The sequence below is a fragment of the Anser brachyrhynchus genome (genome assembly GCF_964034855.1).
Source record: "Anser brachyrhynchus genome assembly, chromosome: 3".
Classification (NCBI taxonomy): Eukaryota; Metazoa; Chordata; class Aves; order Anseriformes; family Anatidae; genus Anser; species Anser brachyrhynchus.
The window spans coordinates 16594014-16612835 of record NC_137696.1 but is presented as its reverse complement, the minus strand read 5'-3'; the positions used below and the strand labels follow the sequence as shown (position 1 = coordinate 16612835).

The window sequence follows — 18822 nt, the reverse complement described above, 5'->3', positions numbered from 1 at the left end:
GCATCCCTTCCTTGAAGTCTTCTCTTCAGATGGAGCAGCTCTCTGCTGCTTCATGGAAGCCAAGCACTCTCTCTCTTTTATTTCTGTAATACTTGTATTGTGAAATACTTTGGGACATGGCTTAGCATGGTTCTTGGTGCTTTTTTAGATTTCTTTTTTCCTTCTACCTCTAGTTAAGCCTTTGGAAGTTTGCATGCTTGCATGCAGATTTCCTGTGAAGGCTGTGCATTGAGGAATCAGGGATTTGGCAGGCCTGCTTAAGCAAGCAAGTGCAAAGGGGAGCACACGAAGTTTGAAATATCCCTGTGAGGGAGAACACAGGGAGTTTTAAGGGCTGACTTCTTTCTGCACTACTACTCCAGTCATCTTTGGTCTGCCACACGAATGTTGCCTTGCAGATGATGAAAATTCATTATTTGTCTTATATGGTTATAACGCCCATGTATTACTTCCTTAGAGTGGCTGTGATGGGCATCCCAAATCATGAGCGGTTGCCTGAGCTGTCGGCAGGTTGTTTAGACAGACCAGATGTGGGAACATTGTCGGTAGTTCTCAGGAGGATGGGAGGAGTCTCAGAAGAGTTTGGATCTCATTTACCTTGAGCATTTCTGGAGTATGGAGCCTTCTCTGTCACTGCTGCAGGAAAAATGTGGTTGAAGTTGCATCCTCAGAAAGCTGGTGGTTGAGCTGGTGTGGTCATGACCATTCAGCATTTTAAACTTTGGAGCCAAGCCCTTTCCACAATGAAGAGAATTATGTCTGTTTTGACTGGTTGCATTTGAATCACATTCTTTCCTTTCCTCTTTTTTTTTTTTTTTTTCAAGCTGGAAGGTATTATTTTAAGCATCAGCTGAGTTTCTGGAAGTCATGATGTTGATGGCCATGATCTGGTGAGACACAACTGGATAATCTTAAGTCAGTCTCAGCTCATCCCCAACAAACTAGACTCTTCTGTGTTCCATAGCACCTGCAAAACTTTTTTGCTACAGTAGTAGAGTTGCCACAGCTTTTAGGCCGGCACCGTTCTTTTCATTGGAAAAATCTGGACTGCTTCTCTCTTTTTGCCTCAGTGTCCTACAGATTGGCTTTGGGTTTTGGTTGTTGGTTGGTTGTTTTTTTTTTCCTGCCAGGCAAAGGTGAGTTGTATTTAGAGTTGTTGGAGTAATGGGCTGTGTTTTCGAGCCATCTGTGTTAGAAGAAAACGGCTAAATAAGAAATGGTTTTTGGCTACGGAGTATTTCATCTGGGAAGGCCAGTTATTTGTGTCAGAATGATCTTTCAAGTCATTTTTACTTCTAGTTGATGAGGAATGTCAAAGATATTTATCGGTATTGTTGCAGGGAAGAGCCGTCGCATTGTCTTCAAGTACAGTAGGAAGTGTAGATGACCAGGTAACCAGCCTGATTTGAAACCACGTGTGCTGGCACAGGTGGTTGGTTGTATTTATTCTCCCTTCTGTGGTGGTCTGCAGAGTACCGCCTGCCCTGCAGTGCCCTTCTTGTTTCAGAGTTATCCAGGAGGCTGTTTGGAGGTCTTGCAGGCTGTTCTTGTCCTCTGGAGCATGGTGATGAGAAGGCAAGCGCACAACGGCCATGAAAATCCTGGTGCCTGTTGACCCTTGCGTTGAGGGACCGTGAATTCTCCTGTGTGGTGGTGCCAGCTGCTCAGCTGCAAATGAAAAGGAAGGAAGGAAAGTTGCAAGGGACCACTCTCTTTCAGCATCTGAATTTTTCCAAAAGCTTTGAATGATGGCAGAGTCGAATCCACCCTAAGTCATGTGTCCTGGTGAAACCCCGTGCGGAGCACAAACTTTGCATAATGCTGTTAGTGCACTGCAACCACTTGATGGCACCCTTTGATTTGGTACATAGCTCATTAGCAGTAGCATAGCGCAGTGTGGCTGTAGTATTTGTAATGGAATAACACATAAGAACTGAAGACTGCAAGGTATCTGGTTAATGTAGAGATGAAATGAATGAAACAGCAAGGCTAAGCTTTCCTGACCCTTCATGAGAGAATAGATGAAAAAAGGAAGAATAAGCTATTGTGCCGAAGGGAGATGATGAAATTCAAGATCCACACACATAATCTCTGGCTCAGCCTCTGAAATGTTAATCCCTGGCTAGAATTATTTGAGCTGTAGATTGCAATTTATCATCAAAATGGCACTGTGTCAAACAATACTTCTTGTATGTGTGATGTTTAGAACTATCCAATTTTAATATAAAATGGTTCATGGAGCACTGTCTAACATTTAAGTAGCAACTCGTTAAGCCTGGGATGTTTTTGCTTGTTTCTGTACACCAGTGGTAATCATGGGGAGTTATATTCCATCGATCGCTCCTTACTAGCCATATAATGTGTTTTGGGGAGTGATCTGTTTTGATCTCAGCAGTGACAGATGATGGAACTGCTTGATGGTAATTGTTACACCAAGTGGTCCAGAATGTTTGTTTTAAGGTGCTCAGTTAATTTTTTTCAATGAAAAAATCTGCCAAAAATTTGCTGATGGCTCAGAAATCCCCAGGATTGAGATTAATGTTTTGCCAAGTTGTGGGAACAATTATTTTGAGGTTACAAAAAATATTTTCTCGTTGTGTTTTACAAGCTGGAACACCCCTCAGGTTTTTCTCTCCTTGCTTTTATAATATGCCAGTAGGGGGGGTAAAAAAATAAAATAAATCGCCATGCTGGTAAGGCTGAAGTATTCTGCACTAAAATTCAGCCCTTTGCACTTGAGAAATCGTAGTACTTCATGATGCAGTCTGTTACGGAAAGAGAAAGGTCCAGTACCTTGAGAAAATGGCATTAACAGGCCAGGGAGTTCCTGAAATGTCGGCTTTCTGCAACGTGTGAAACAGCATAATCATTAGAGAAGAATATTTAAATTAAGTGTCCTTAGAAACCTGAATTATACTTTCTTCTTCCCCTTGTTACTTACAGCTTGCTTAAAAATCCCTTGTAATTTCATTGTTACAGCGAACCCCAGCGTGTTCCAGTGCGTGCTAATACATTCACCTGTGCATTTATTTTTAAAAGTGGCTTCTGTGTAAATGTGATCAACTCTGAAAAGTATTTGCAAATATGGAATACTTTTTTAAAATGTTTGGTTGTTTTTTTTTCACGTCTTGCATTTTTTGCTTGTGGAAAGGTGAGAGGCTGGAGGGGGGGGAGAAGGGAGGAAGGCGAGCGCAGGCCCTGCCAAGTTGGCAAATTCCTAATTCCTCCGCAGAAGTTGTTTCGTCAAGCACTGAGATTTGAAGCTGGAGATATTTGGTGATCTGCTGGCGTTTAAAACGTCTCCCTGGGCTTGGTGGTAATTAAAATCCCCTCTAAAAACCTGCTAGTATCAACACGACATTTTGCAAGTGCTCGGCGTGTTTGGTTAGCAGGTACACGCGGGGAGCTTCGGCGTCGCAGGCCTGGCTGAGCAGTCGCGCTGGCTGTGAAATGAACTATGAAGGAGACATTTGTCTTAGAGGGGGACCTTTTGTGCTAATCCTTCCAACCTTTATATCTGAGTGTTTCGTGACTGCGTTTACGCAAGGAATAGCTTGTGTTGCGCCCTTGTGATCTCTCTCCATCAGAAACGGGGGTGTGGAATAAGCAGTGGTGTTAGATAAGAGTTATTTTATTTTGTATTTCTCTGGCACCGTGGCCTTTTTCCTTGGAGGCTGGTGCCTTAACACATGTGGATTCTGGATTAATATTTATAAACGGATCCACAGGAAATGATGGTGATTATGCCGAGGGTGCAGCTGTTTACTTGTGCATGCAGTTGTTTACTGGGCACCACAGATAAACGTGTTATCCGGGCGCAGGTATTTATGTTTTAAAATCACACCTACCAGTAAGAACATACACCTTTTATATACATAAACACATATGACAGCCTGTGTTTAACTCTAAAAAGCACAGACCGAGTGAGAGCTTCGCTGCTGCCTGACCAGCCCAAACGCAGTGTATATAAACACAGTCACCAGAGTTTTGCAGTTTTATAAAGGGTATTTTCCTCCTCTGACTACCCTTTGCATGCTGGCAGTGTGAATTGCTACATCAGATTGCTATTTCGGGTTTTTGCTGCTGCATCAGCCTCGGTATTTTAGCTGTTGGGGCTTGCACTCAGTTCCCTGCCGATGTTCGCTCGGTGCCTTGCATTGGAAGCGAGCGTGCTCCCAGAAAAGGGGAGTTAGGCAGAATTACACAAAGGCACGTTGTGTGCTGCAGCATCTATTTGTATGGGATGGTGAAAGTTTGGGCAACTTAAACAGCATAGTACCTGAGCTGATCCTATGTCTGTGTTGTATTTTTTGGTTAAAAATCTGTTCAAAACTACTATGTGGAAACTACTGTGTGTTTTCTAGAATGAAGGAAATTAGGTTTTCTTTTTCCTTACGGCTACGAAAGATAAAACTTGGGTGTGATAAACAGGTTTGAGTTTGGTAGCAAAAGTTGGCTTAGTGACAGCCTTTAGACCAGGTGTTGTGACCCCTGAATTATGGATGAATTTGAGGATCAGATTTGGTCAGCTTAGGAGCATTGAGCTGTTTACACTTGTTTGTTTAAACTTTCGTTGCATGTAAGACACTTGATTTCAGATTCTTGTGTCCTGCTTCCCAGCGCGGGGGTAATTAGACAAACGTAAAATCTGTCTTTAAACCAGAAATCGTACTGAAGCAAGTCACAACAAATCTTGATAGCATTGTTCTGCTTTCTGGCTGGAAATGGTATGAAGAGCTGCGTTAAAGAAGAGCTTTTGAATGTGTCCGGGATGGATACAGGCATTTCATTGTCCCGCTTTTTTTTTTAAAAGCTTTCTTCTAAGTAAAGATTTTTAATTGCTGTACATAAAAATAATAATAATAATTTGTCCCTGTTTTTTAAAGGTAAGTCTATTGTATTTTAGAGCTGTAGATACCAGGAAAAAAAATTACACGTTTGTGTACAGTTGCTGTGGATTTGTTACTGAAGTTAAGCTAATGGCTGTCAAGAAAACTTTATTCTGTGCTCGGTGTGACATCTGCCTTTTTTTTCTGCAGGGAATGCACTAAAAATAAATAGCGATCATCAGTCTCTGTTGTGGCTTTAATTGCAAGTTTATCTTTTGAAGGAAAGCGAAGTTGAAGTGCCTGACCGAATTTTGGCATGCCAGCATTTACCCTGCACAGTTTTTTGTCGTGTGTGCCGTGAGCTTCAGCACTTGCCAGCTGATGGCATGTGGCACGCTGAATTGCGGTGTTTGCTGATGGACCTATACAGGCAAGAATAATGACTGCACCGAGGCTTGTTTTCTGTGCAGTTGAAGCACAACAGCGTATACTTGGTTTTGTTTAGGGCAGATCTGGCTTAATACTGGCTTGCAATTATTACTCACGGGGCATTATCATTGCAGATCTGTGCATCTACTTTTAAGGTACGCCAATTGCTGTAATTAATTAAAGTGCTGCAGATGCTGCTGGTTAAGCCAATTTAAAGAACAGAGCGTGAATTTCCAGTTATGTGAGCTAGATAATGATAATGCCCTAACGTGGTAGTCGCTCTTGTGAGCCAATTATGGCTCTAGATAGCTGAAGCAGGTCTGTGGTTCACTTTCTCTGCCTTTGCCCGTCATGAGAATACACATCGCCTTCTTATGCCTTTTACTGCTGAGTAATCCTAGTTTTCCTCCCTGGTTGTGGGGTGGTCCGACTGACAGCTTGTACTCTTAATAAGCTTAGAGGTAATAATCCAAGTCCTGCAGGTCACATGTACAATATGCCTTTCTTAGGTTGAGCTTTTTTCCTGCTCTAGTTTTGCCAAAACATCAGGCTCCGTAATATTATACGAGTGCTATTGCGAACTGCCCGGAACTGAAGCACTGCTCTCTGATAATTCGTTAATGCAGAGTCTAGGAAGGGGTTTTAAAAGTATAATTATTAGGAGCTTAAGTCTGCTCACCTTTTTCCCCTTATTTCTTTTTATTATGGAATATTTTTAAGTATGAATGGAGCAAATACGAAGCAAGTAAACACTCAGATTTTAAAAATTCCTTACGCCAGGCTAACTTCACAGCCAAGAAGCAGTGAAGGAAATGTTTTCTGTAGGGTGACTGTGTTTATTAATTTATTCTTGTATATGTGTTAGATGGCAATGTGATGTGTTAATAAATAAACCATTAGTAACATCTTTGCCTTTCAAATGTGTGAACTTGTTTATAGAGGAGCTTCAGAAATGCTGGTGGGACTTTCACATGCAACACTCCAGGAGTGCTTCTGATTGTAGCTGCAATGTAGGGAATAACATTTTAAGAGAATACATGGAAACTGACTATGTGAAACTGATATTTACTTTGTAGCACTTATTTTTGTCAATTATAATGTGTGCAAGCTCTAGAACAGTATCTGTAGATAAGACAAGAAAGTGGGAAGCTGAATAATATGACATACTCACTGCTTGGCTTGCCAATGCCCAAGTTCAAGTGTCAAGCTTCGACTGGAAAGACTCCGTGCCCCCAGAATATTCCTGCATTTTTGCATTGGTGCTATGCTGCTGGGTTCGTGTCAGGTACGTTTGAGCCGGGCTAATAACATACTCACAAACTCAGCACCTTGGAGTGGCTGAACCAGGAGGAAATCGGAGCAGCCAAGTCCATACACAGACAGAGGAGAGTGGAATTTTCCAAGAATCAGGGCAGAGAGATCAGGTTTGCTTACGGGATCTGTAAACATAAAGCCTTAAAGGTTTGGGAGGGCTCAGGGAGCCCAGCAGGGAAGCATGGAGAGCGGGCCCTGGGGGATAACAGGGGGACATTGTTTTGTAGTGGTTTAAGCTTGGGCCTGGACAGAAAAGGAGGAGGAAATTGGCTGCAGAGGAGAAAGTGCCTGTAATTTCTGAGAGGGAGTGGAAGAGAACAGAGTGCACTACTTAGACATCTCTGGCTTAATTCCAGAGAGTGGAAATAGAGGCAAGAAAGTGCATGTGAGCATTTGTAGTGTTACCATTTCGTGTATTCTTACGTGACCCAAAGCAACAAAAAAATCTTGCTGGGGATCCTTTAAAAAAAAAAAATTCTTTGTTTTACCTCAGTCATCATGTGTATGTGGGGATGGGGAACTGAATACCCGCAGGCTGCAATGGGAAGAGTAAATCTCCCTAAAACACTGGGGAGTTTGCAAATGCAGGCACACAGGAGGACTGACTGCACCATTCTCACGGATTGCTCCTGCCAAGGCAGGTGCTCTCCTGTCCTTCCTCTCTGCTCCCTGCTTCGTGTCCCTGCCAGTGCACACGTGCTGGTGTTCGCCTGGCCTTTGCAGGCTCGTTCATCTCCTTAGCAGGGGGTTGCAGGTAGGAATTGAGCTGGGACTCGGATGGCAGCTGGGGACAGCTTCCCGGGGCTGGGGGAGAGGAGCTGACCCCAAGCCCCATCTTCTCTGTGGAGCACCAGCCCTCGTAGCATCGGCCGTCCCTTCTAAACCTCCCTTGCATCAAGCGTCCCTTGCTCTGGGCTCTCTGCTGCTTTGCAGTATACAGGACTCACTATCCCAGGTAGCAGGAGTAAAAAGTTCATCTTCTGTTAGCCCTGCTGTTTAAGGCCCCTAATGCTCTTAGTTTTGTGATGTTAGCGGAGGCTTTATTGCGGTGTGATACCATCGTTCTTGGAAGTTCAGGCGCGGGACCGCATTGCCTGTGTGAGATTTGTGGCTTGGAAGTCATTGTGGCCAGAGTTCGTTCCAACCCAAGGAAGAGATGCGCTAACTGCCGTGGAGTTAAACTAAAAATAAATCCCCTCTTGCAAAAGTATGCATAATGCTCCGTGTGTGCGCGCACGTGTTTGTTTTCGTGTGCCATAAACCCCAAGATAGAATCTCCCGGTTTATAAGGGCTAATAATTTGTTCCCAGATTTAACAAGGTGCTTAATCGTGAGGCTTTCCTTAACTTGATTTAATTACAAGTAAATCATATGCTTGAAGTTAGGCTTGTGCTTAAATACCTCGCTGAAACTAAGTGAGCTCTTTTTGATGCTGTTTAATGGACTTGGAAGATTTATAGGCCGTATAGACGAGCATTTATGCACGTGTTATCCTGTGATAGCTGGAGTCTGTAACACAGGATCGAGGCCAAACTGTGAGTTACAACTGGCTCTGAGTTTCCATTAAACTGCTCTGATGCTTCTTCATTTTCATGGTATTTTTTAAGTAACAGGAGCAGAATTTTGTAACCTAGGCTTTGCTGTCGGTCCCGCTTCGTTTTGCAGATTTTTTTTGGATGAACTTTATAATGTAAGTTAGGTGCCTTAAAGGGGAGTGTTTAAAGAACCGAATTACGAGGCAAAAATTGAAATTGCCTTTTATTGTGTTAACTGTGCAATGACTAGTGCTGCCTGTTAAGACTGCGGCAGATCGCTTTAGGACATAAAGCACTTACTGCCCACCATTTGGTGAACAGGGAAAAAAAAAAACACATGTATCAAGTTTTTTGCAATTAAAAATCTGGAAAAACTTGTTTAAGAAAATGTTAGCCCAAGACCACGCATCTTTTGTCAGTATAATGTGCAGACCTGAACACAACTCTCTTTATCAACAGTGCAGTGTTTCATATTTAATCAACACCAAATGAAGTGCTTCCCTCACATGAATGTAACACAGATCAAGTCTCAGCCAAAGCAAATAAAAGAATGAATGCTTTGTTAATCATCCATAACTAATTTGTGCATACACAGAAAAAAAAAATGAAATCTGTTTTTGACAAGACCTTTTTTAGAGAAGCAGCAAGGGAGAATTGAACATGTAATGTGCATTAGTAAGAGTGAATAGCAATGGGGAGATCTGAGATGTTTGCCCGGGCCTTCTTATATTTCTTGATAGTGACAGCGTTTAACAGAAACCCAAGATAAGAGAAGGGAGGGTATTTTAAGTTGTTTGCCAAAATACAATTAGACAAACCTGTGCTGAAGCAGACATGGATGGGTTCCTGTATGCATTGCCGTATATTCATAAGTATTGCAGGGAACTGCCACATATCTCTGTGACAAACTCTGCTAATAGATAATACACAGTGAAGAAAATGTTAAATGCATTGCTTCTTTGCACAGGGAATATGATTGTGTTGCTCTAGTGGCAGCGTGGTTATGGTTGAAAGGGCAGCTTCATTACAAGCCCCTGTTTTCAGACTATTGCAGCTTAGAAAAAAATCACCCATTGGACTGAATTTTTTTTTATGCTTGTCAGCCTTGAGGTGAATTTTCCTTTAAGTGCAAAGTTTGAAAAAATCCATTTAGCTGTTTCCCTGATTTAAATAAATTGGGAGGGATGGACAGGCTTTTATAAACTCGAGATTTATCTTTATCGAAGAGCTGTGTTTTGGATGCTCTGCATTTGTCCTTGCTGTCTAAATGTGGGTTGTGTTTATGAAACACGTATATAAAAAAGAAGTAACTACACCTGCACCGTACACTACTCTGACTTGCGTGTGTGCATAGGGTGTGACAGCTGCGATGTCTTACGTGCGTGAGCATGCCTCTCTTCTAGCTTCACACAGATCTTAATTTTCAGCTGCCTCCCTTTTACCCTAGTTCTGTGCCTACCTTTTCCCCCCCGCTTCTTCCTGCATACGTCAGATTCAGGTGGCACGTCAGCGCCATGGCGTTGGCTGAGACCCATTGATTCAATGTTTTTCTTTCTTCCTTTGCTCTGTAGGGGGGAGTGCTGCATGGGGGAACCACTGCTTGCGAACCGCACCGCTCTTAGATAACAGCCTGAAGGAGATTTGCATTTTGAAGTTACCTCAGAGTTTTTGTCTGTGATAGCGAGCTGCAGATTTGGATAAAAGAGTAATCAAGTGGCGTAGGTAGACGAGTTACACGTTCATATGAGGACGCTTTCTTGCAGAGTCCAGTGGTTCCAGCACGGTTCCTATCATGGCCGCAGGGCTGTAGGAGTTACGGTGGTCTTGGAGATGTCCTCAAGGACAGGAGCTGGGAAAGGCAGTGAGGGGGAAGGAGGGAGGAGTGACTGCCAGCAGGTCCAGTAAGTCCTCCATAGCCGGGGGCTGTTCCAGCTCTTCTGTATCCTGTTGGGATTACGCATTTCAAGAGGAAGAGGATGAAAAAGGACAATCATGAATTTAATGATCAAGATATGTTGGTGCTCCAATAATAACTGATACGTTTGCTTCAAATAACATCATAGTGTTTTTTTTTGAAGTGACGTTTTAGAAGTGTAAGATATTAGGAATATGGTAAATAGTTTGACTCAAGAGCTCTGGTTCTGATGACAACGGTGGTCACTGGGGGAGCATCACAGCTCGGCACACAGGCATGGGGCACACAGACCACGCATCCATTTGTTCTTTGCTCTCCGAGTTACGGTCCAACCTTCAGTACAGAAACAAAACGAGTCATGATACCTTCACTTGACACCATTAAAAGCTCTCTGTGTCATAAGCCTGGCAAATTTTGTTGTTTAATATTATGCACCCATTCTGTGGAAGTTTATCCTCAGATTATCATAACTGGTTATCAACACTTGTCTTTCACACAACCTACTCGAACAGGTTTTGTCTATACTACATAATTAAGTCTAGACAATGTTATATGCCATCTTAAAACACAATATTTTCTGGAAAGGTGAATGAAAGTATATGAAGTCACTGGAACAGTAGTTCTTTTGATGTCCTTTCTTCCTTTATGAGTCCCTCAGACTTGTTTCCTTGTTGGAGATTACAAAGAAACTAAATTATGTAGCTACAGTTTTGAGTTTAAATAATCTGGAGTTAATTCTGGGGTCTGTACTATGTGTGTCTTTCCCCACAGCATTTGTTTCCTCAGAAGAAAGCTTGCAGGTAGGCACACCTTGATGTACTGAGCAGCAGACCCTCCAGTGATTGTTGGATTATGTTATGTCGAACTATAAGCGTTCACTGCTCAGCGCGGCATATTACTCCAAACCCACCTTTCCCATGTCAAAGATTCTGGATCTTTGTCTCAAAGTTAAATCAAAAGAGAGTAAGGAAATTTAGAGCCTAAAATGGAAAATGAAAAGATGTAAGCAGCTAAAGGTGTGGCTGGCGTTTTTTTCACATCTGAAACTAATAATGACTAGGTTTGCCCATTTTCAGAAGTATATTTATTTATCAACTTTCAGCTAAAGACTGTCTTCGGTCAGGGGACACTAACTGGACAACTTTCTTACATAACTGTTGGAAGGTTCAGTAACACAGTTCATGGGATGCCTCCTCCCTGTGGAGACTTCCCCCTGGGTAAAATAGGGGTAAAGTGCCAGGCACTGGAAGGCGAGCTTACATGTAGATTATTTTTAGCAAGCGTTGTCTGTTGTTTTAAATAAGTAAAATGAAAAAAAATAGTAGGGTGACAGTAACCCTATAAAGGCCCTTCACTTAATACACAGAAAAATGTGGAGCTGAGTTGCTGAGCAGTATATAGTCTTGGCTATCAAGGAAACTCCCCTGAGCTTACTGTGATGAACCAGAATTCTCTGGTTCCTACTTGTTGGTGGGAGTTTCTTCTATTTTTCTGAGCGTACTGCAGCTTATATAGGGGAAAAAAGGTAATATCTACTACTACGCAGATATTTTTTCTCCTGTTACCATTAAAGGTTTGGAAACCAGCTATCATTTGCTCTTTGTCACCTTCTAGCATTAGCTGAATTTTCTATAATTCTACTCTGCTTTAAGGTTAACTTCATAAAAAAACGTATAAAATGAACCCTTCAAAAATAGAAAAATAAACCCAAACCGGGGAGAACACTCTATTGGGAGTGCTCCTGCTGAAGCAGGATGCCTGAGTTGCTCTCGGGGGGGGGCAGCATGCCACGAAGGATCTAGCCCAGAGGCATGGGGCGTGCAGAAAATGGAGGGCTGTTGTTTTCTGTCATGCCGCTAGCCCTGCACAGGGTGCCTTGTGTGACAGCCAGCATCACCTGCCGTGTATCAGCAGCAACCTGAGCCCAGGCTTCCTTAAATCCGCTCCTTTGGGAGCAAAGGTTTGTGGATTTAAACAGCTGGTCTGTAATAACAGGTTTCTCCACCAACTTTGGCCAACCCTCCGTGAGCTTGTGTCCTGTGTCCACGGCAAAAACTAAAATTCTGTACAGGAGCTGCAGGAGGACTCACGCTGTCTAAAAATGATTTGATCTCAGTAGCTCTTCCAAGTGATGTGTGTGATAATACAGGCGGGCTTGCACGTAGCTGTACAGGCTAGGGGAAATGGTCATGTACCTGGCTGCTGTAGCCTTTGGGACCTGGAAGGAAACATGCTGTCCCTGCCACCAGGCATGTAACAGTCCCAACAGGAGAGAGCAAATGGCCACAAAAGGGAAGCAGCACAATAGGCAGTGTTAGCACCTTACTCAATGACTTCAGCACATTCGGGTCCAGGCACTGCACGAGAGGATGCGATTTGCATCGCTATGGTGCGGTAGGGGCTGGCCACGTGTACCAGGGCTCCTGAGCAGCATGGCACGAGCTGTGTTGCTGCATGGGCAAGCAAAGGCACCTTCTTGTACATTACAAAGCGCTTGCGTAGAACGTAAGAATGGAGGTACTTCAGCAGATGACTGGAGGCATCTACAAGTCAACTTTAACCTGTCAGTAATGAAAAAGAAACTCGCATAGCATCTCTAGAGGAAAGCATCTAAAAGAGCAAGGAGGAGGAGGGCTAGAAATGCCATGGCGAGTGTTGCTCAGCATGTTACCTCTCATGCATCCCTCTTTGGAAGAGTTCAGGGGGTGTTCCCAATGTACTAAATGGCAAAGGCTGAGTATTTCAAGGTTCAGTAGTTCTCTGCTGCTGATCAAAATTACGCACCTCACCTGTAAACTTCTCTCTATTGATCTTTGTAAACATCAAGCTCACTTCAGAAGTGGCTAGCTGTCTTAGGAGATCTAATGATAAATTGCAAGAACAAGATTTTGGTCTTGCACTTTTTTTTTTTTTTTTGCTATCTGGCCAGTAAATCTCTAAGAAGTTTATTATAGTTAGTATTTTTATTAGCAAAGCAGGACTTCTAACTACTACTTGGTTGTAGTTTGCGTAGTGTAGATGAAATTACCTCAGTTTGCTAGGTACCATTTCACTTTCTGAACTTCCTATCTGATGTTGATCTTCGGAGGCTTGCAGAGTCTGTGAATGCGAAAGATCCACCTGAAGACGAATAGTGGGTCGACCTGCGTCACGTTGTGTGAGCTCACCACAGGTATGATTTTGGTAAGAAAGAGCCATTCATGACATCCCATGGCCTCTCAGGGCAGTGGTGAAATCACACTGAGCTTTCTAAAAGCAGGCCCTGAGGAGTCAGTAGGAGCAGTAGTAGCAGATCTTTTCTTTGTGCTTACTCCAAGTGCTTGCTGACACTGAGTAATAAATGGCGTGTTGTGCTTCCAACATTCAATTCATCAATCCACATGCTCTTATGTTTATATATATAAACCTATATGTATGCGTATTTTATATATATATATATAAACTAATATGTGTATTAAAAAAAAATCAAGTATAGCCATTGCAACGTTTGTTTTTAATTTCCTTTCCAGTTCTCATGTCTAGGGCTCAGACGTCCCTGGGATGTGCAGGATTTTTTAAACATTAAATTCTGCCTTCAGATGCATCATAATTCTTAATAATGTTCTGGGTACCTTGAACCATTATTTGCTTTTAAACAAGTTTTCAGCGCAGATCGTGCTGTCTGCATTCGGTCCTCCAAATCTCCCATCCGACTGTCTAAATTATTTTAACTGACATAGTTTCTAATTTACTCTCTCCAGTTGAGAGAGCTCCCTGGAGCTTGTCTATTTTAGCATTTAATTGCTGTATACTCTCACAAATTAAATTCTCTAGTGATCCATTTTGCTCTGCTGGTGAAGCAGTGATCTTTCCATTGGAGCAAGATGGCATTGGCGACTTGGCTGCCGGGGCTGGCATCCAGCTGCTGGGGAGGGGGAACTTCCCCGGTCCTCCCTGCGGCCTGGGGGGGCCTCGGGGGCCTCAGGGGTTGTGCCACAGGGTAGCTTTCCTTGGAAACGTGCTCCATTTAATTACGATGCCCCAGAAAAGAGAAATCCTCAAAACTTGTTCTTCTCTGTTTTTTTTTTTTTTTTAATATATAGCTAGGAAACTTGCTTTGTCTGATAATTTTGTACCTAAATGTGAAGCAAAATGCTCTTATTTAAAATCTCCATAGCTTTGCAGGGTGTTTTTTTAGCGTTCTCTTTTATAAAATGTGAAAAGACAGCTTCTCAAAATAATATGCCTTATGTCTTCCTTCTCTGGGTTACGGTTAAAACACATTGTTTCTTCTGACAAAAGTAGTGCTATCCAGTTAGGAAACTTGTCTTTCCCGTTTAGGTCTTTTTTGGATGTTTGTACAGTGTTTATGCATCTTTTAATATATTCTGGCTGGAGATGGAGACTTACCATTTGTGATCCAAATAATCCAGGAGTACGGTACTGTTTCATCTCGTTTCTGCTGAACGGAAACACTTCACTACATTTCCTCAACGTGTGTGTATTGAGAGGAGAGTATAGAAACCTAGAGACTTCTAGAGTATAGAGAGAGTGCACAGAGACCCCATTGGGTCTTGGGGATTAAAGACTGCAGTGTAGCAGGGTGCGAAGGTCTGCACAGAGAAGCTGAGCCAGGTGTTGAGAGGTAAGATGCTTTCTGCTCTTTTCTGCAGTGGGACTCTTTCCCTAGCCCACATAACCTAGAGGAATATATCCCGCAACTAAAAGCTGGCAAATACTGTGTTTATTTGGAACTCCAGAAGTGTGAGGTCTGTTGAACAGAAAACACAAAGCTGCTTCTTTCTTATTTGCACTTTTTATCTTAACCTTGAGGAAGACTCACCAGGAATTGGTAATTACACGACACAAGGTTGTTAATTACAAATCATTAAAACGTATATTTTTTTCAGGAAAGACAACTGCATGATATATGCATTATTGCATTATATGGAGCTTCTTTAAATGAAGGGTGCAAGTTCAGACCTTCCACGTGGAGGTGTTAATCTTTGGACTTGCTTCATGTGGAGGAGCTGGGTGCTGCTGAACACTGATAGGTGACTATCTGTCCTCTGCGATCATCTTCCATCCAAACATCTTTGTTTTGCAAATGTGGTGCAGATTAGCCAGTCTCATTTTCTTTGTCAGAATATTTTAGTTCTGTTTGCTGTCAAAGGTCTGCTTTAGCAGGGAAAGAGGAGGAGGATCCCTCACACCAAAAATTCACAGCAACCTGTCCCCAAGGACAGCAGCTGGTGTTTCAGAGCATTTCTTCGCATTATACTGACTGTAGAAGTGATCAAGGTATGTGGGTCCTTCAAGCCTTCAATTCTGAAGCCAAGTACTTTATTAGGTTCTTAGGAAGTCTTTTGATTTTCAATGTTCATTTTTGTTTTGCTAGCTTCTACAAAATGTGAGGCGGCAACTCCAGCAGTCAGGTGTCTGTCAAATACCTGGAAGGATCATTGGGGCTTGTGCTTTTGAACAAAGACCATGCAGTTAAAATGAGAAAAGCTGAGCAATTAAAAAATAAATAAAAATGCATTGTGATTCCTGCTTTACCTTCTACAAAATCCCACGTGCTCTTATGAGACACAAGTAAGAGCAGATCAGACTTTTACTATTAAATGGATGCTATGATGTGAATATAGTAGGAATTATTTATTCTTCTACAAAAAAAAGGTTCTCGGTGGTTCTGGGATCACTTGTGACGTGTGGTAAGTTTTTTCTTTGTTGGCTTTTTTTTTTTTTTTTTGAAACAAATGCTACAACCTTTCTGGGAAGTGGTAGCTCAATATGTTCTGGCATTTAAAGACAAACTTTTAAAAGTTGATTGTATGGGAGGGTAGAAAGCATAACCCATTGTGAAATCAGTCAAGGACCTAAGCACTTTGGGAATATCCTTCTCGGGCAAAAAGACCCTCCTCCCTCCCCCATTTGTATAGCTAAAAACATGTAAGGCTAAGCGTATGCTTTTTAAAAGGAAAAACACTGCAGCAGAGGTGTAAAGATCTTTATTGCTATTATTTATAAAACTGAAGTTCTAATAGACTTATTTTTCTGGGAGACTAGGAGGACTTAAACTCACATATTAGGGCCAATAAAACTTGAAAGAGTAGAGGCTGGTTTTGTATTTTAATACAATAAATCAACATATTTAGACTCTTATTTCAGTTGGAACCGGAAAAATCAACTTCTGTCTTTGGCCCACGAGAAGATTATAAAATGAATTCCTTTCTCGGGAAGGCTGAACGTGAGTGCCAAGTGTGTCTTACTCTCTGCAGCACCTCTGGGCATTTAGTGCTAGGAGAATCTCCTTGCACGCGGCTGTTCCGTACTGGCATACAGCTGCTTGTGCTCATCTCCTCCTCCATACCAATTCACCCAAGCAGATTTCACAAAAAATTGTTGAGCATCATCTTCACTGGGAGAACCTCGCCTCCTTCCCAAATCAGGTTGCAGTCACTCTCTGGCCCAGATAACCTGAAGCTGCAGATGCCAAGAGGATCAGTTGTAGGATAAATACGTGAGTGGTGAGGATGTAATTCTGCGTCATTCCAAAATTCTCCTGAGTCCATGGCTGTGTCCAGCTTTTAGGTTGAAAGTTTAACACTCTGTCCTTTCTCCTCACTTCAGATTCACCGTCAAACTGGTCTTCTGGTTGGTTTTGCTGCTTTGCTTTGACTTTTTAGTAGTATCACCTTCATAAAGACAATATACATCTCAGTTATGTTATCAAAGAAATTGGTATGAAGTAGATGTGCTTCTTTAAAAAGAGAAAAAATGGCATAGTCTTCAAGGGAAAACCTAATTTCATCATTTGGCAATAATGAACTAAGTAAGAGTTTTCCCACATAATCGAGTTATGTTGCTATCCATCATTTCAGTAAGAATAACTGTGATGCCACAGTACAGATTTTAGGCAGCTAGGGTGTAATGGTTTGTTGTTTGCAAGCAGAAGGTCACCCCAATGGATTCAAAAGAGAATGTAGTCTGTGTGGCAAACGTTTCCTGGTGACTACAGCCCACTGGCGGGATATTTGCCTTTGGGCTGGCTGGAGGTGAGGGCATAACTGCAGTTATTCTCCGGTTTCTGCTTGCTCCTTTTCTGTTTGGCAGAAAAGCACATGCACTGGAATTGGCAAGTCATTTTTACCATGCCCACTACATAAATATTTGCACACCACGTTATGTATGGCAGTTTTCTCTAAATATGCTATAAAAAAAGGGGGAAAACTAGAGGAGGTTTAGCAAACTTCCTTTCTGTTCACCTTGAGCACTATTTTCACACCATAGTGTGAAAATTGAGACATTTTGCATTATGAAACAGGTTCCTCTCAAGATGCAAACTGCTTCCGTATCTTTACCTAGTGAAAAAGAAATGCTGCATCTCTCCTGGTGCTTTCCGAACAAACCTGGCAGTAAGTCTTGGCTGTGTGTAAGGAGTTGTAACGTTCAGTTATTCGCAAGGTGCAGTACAACGACAGATTACTGTCATTAGTATTTGTGTAATAATTGAAAGTCCCTGATCAGACTTTCCATTTTACACGTTGTCAGGACCTCGGACCTTAATCTCATTCTCTGATTGACAGTGGCGGCCGGGGGGAGAGCGCCTGTATTGTTTGTGGTAGTCGCATCTGTGCAACTGGCGTCAGCTGAGGGTATTTGCATATTCTTAAGTATTGCTTCTAAGAGGGCCTAAATCCTTCTCAAGTGTTTGATGCATTTTTGAAATTCATTCATAAGGTATCTACATGCACTAATAGTTCTGTATAATATTGCTGTGCATAATCTGACAGATAAGGCTAGTTTTTTAAACAAGGTATTCTTTGGGGATGACATATTACATTCTGACTTATTCTGCTGGGCGGAAATGTCAAGTACTTTGAAAAAGGATGCTTGAATGTTTTGATTGAATTAGTGTTCTTTATTCAACACAAACTGTCGGCTGCAATAAAACATAGCTGTATTGTGAGAATAGTTTTCAAAAGAGTTAACAGCAGGGCTTTTTTGTTTTATTTTTGTTCCTGGAGCTTTATTACATATAATCATTCCTTTGCTGCTGCTGCTGCTATTAGACACAACAAGAGAGTAGATTCTTAGATGCATTTTAGATTAGTTTGTCTGAATTGTTAAACTGTGAGCAGCATCTTTATCTTGACATACTTTTTGAAATACACCTTAGCTTTTTATCTTTCTCTTATCTTGCTTTTTATTTTCTTTCCTTGCAAAGTTTTTACCAATATTTTTGGAACCATTGTCAGCCTTAATTTCAGAAACCTGTCACTCTTGCTAGTACGCGTGCAGCACTAGTGAGGAGTACCATCGCTTTGAAGAATATCCACATGTTGTATTTGAGCACTGAGCACAGACAGTGGTTTGCAATATTAACTCGATAGCCCATTACCACTACATGTAGAAATACATGTGTAATTGAAAGCTATGTCTTCCACAGGTTGGATCAACTCCTGCTTCAGTTTGCCAAAGGAGTAATGTGTTTCCCCCATTCTTAAATTGATACCTGCTGTGGTTGCTACTATAAGCTCAAGCCCTGAATGACTTAGGGTCTCTAATGGAAGACCACTAATCACAATGAAAGTCGTCTTTTTTATATTGCGTTAAGCATGTGTTCAAAGGGCCACCATTAGTGGCTGTGACCTAGATGTAGAAATGGGTTTCTGTCTCTTAAAAGGACCATAGGTATCGCTACTGCTTACATACTTGAAAAAAGAATGATGTGGATTTAATTTGTTTGTTTGTTTATGAACATGCAGGTTTTAGTGAACAACAGCTTTTATGTTAGTTTTGTTTTTCCTTTGCTTTC

The 18822-nt window shown here is 41.9% G+C and overlaps 1 protein-coding gene and 1 long non-coding RNA gene across 18 annotated transcripts in view; one reads left to right on the top strand and one right to left on the bottom strand.

The window, feature by feature from the left end:
* Positions 1-18822, top strand: part of EHBP1 (EH domain binding protein 1) — a 213889-nt gene that overhangs the window by 58552 nt on the left and 136515 nt on the right. The gene's annotated exons all lie outside the window — the stretch shown is intronic.
* LOC308191857 lies at positions 1256-18818 on the bottom strand. The gene is made up of 2 exons (XR_013948318.1): positions 6430-18818; positions 1256-1668 (listed from the first exon to the last, which is right to left on the bottom strand). It is a non-coding gene; the product is annotated as an uncharacterized lncRNA (long non-coding RNA).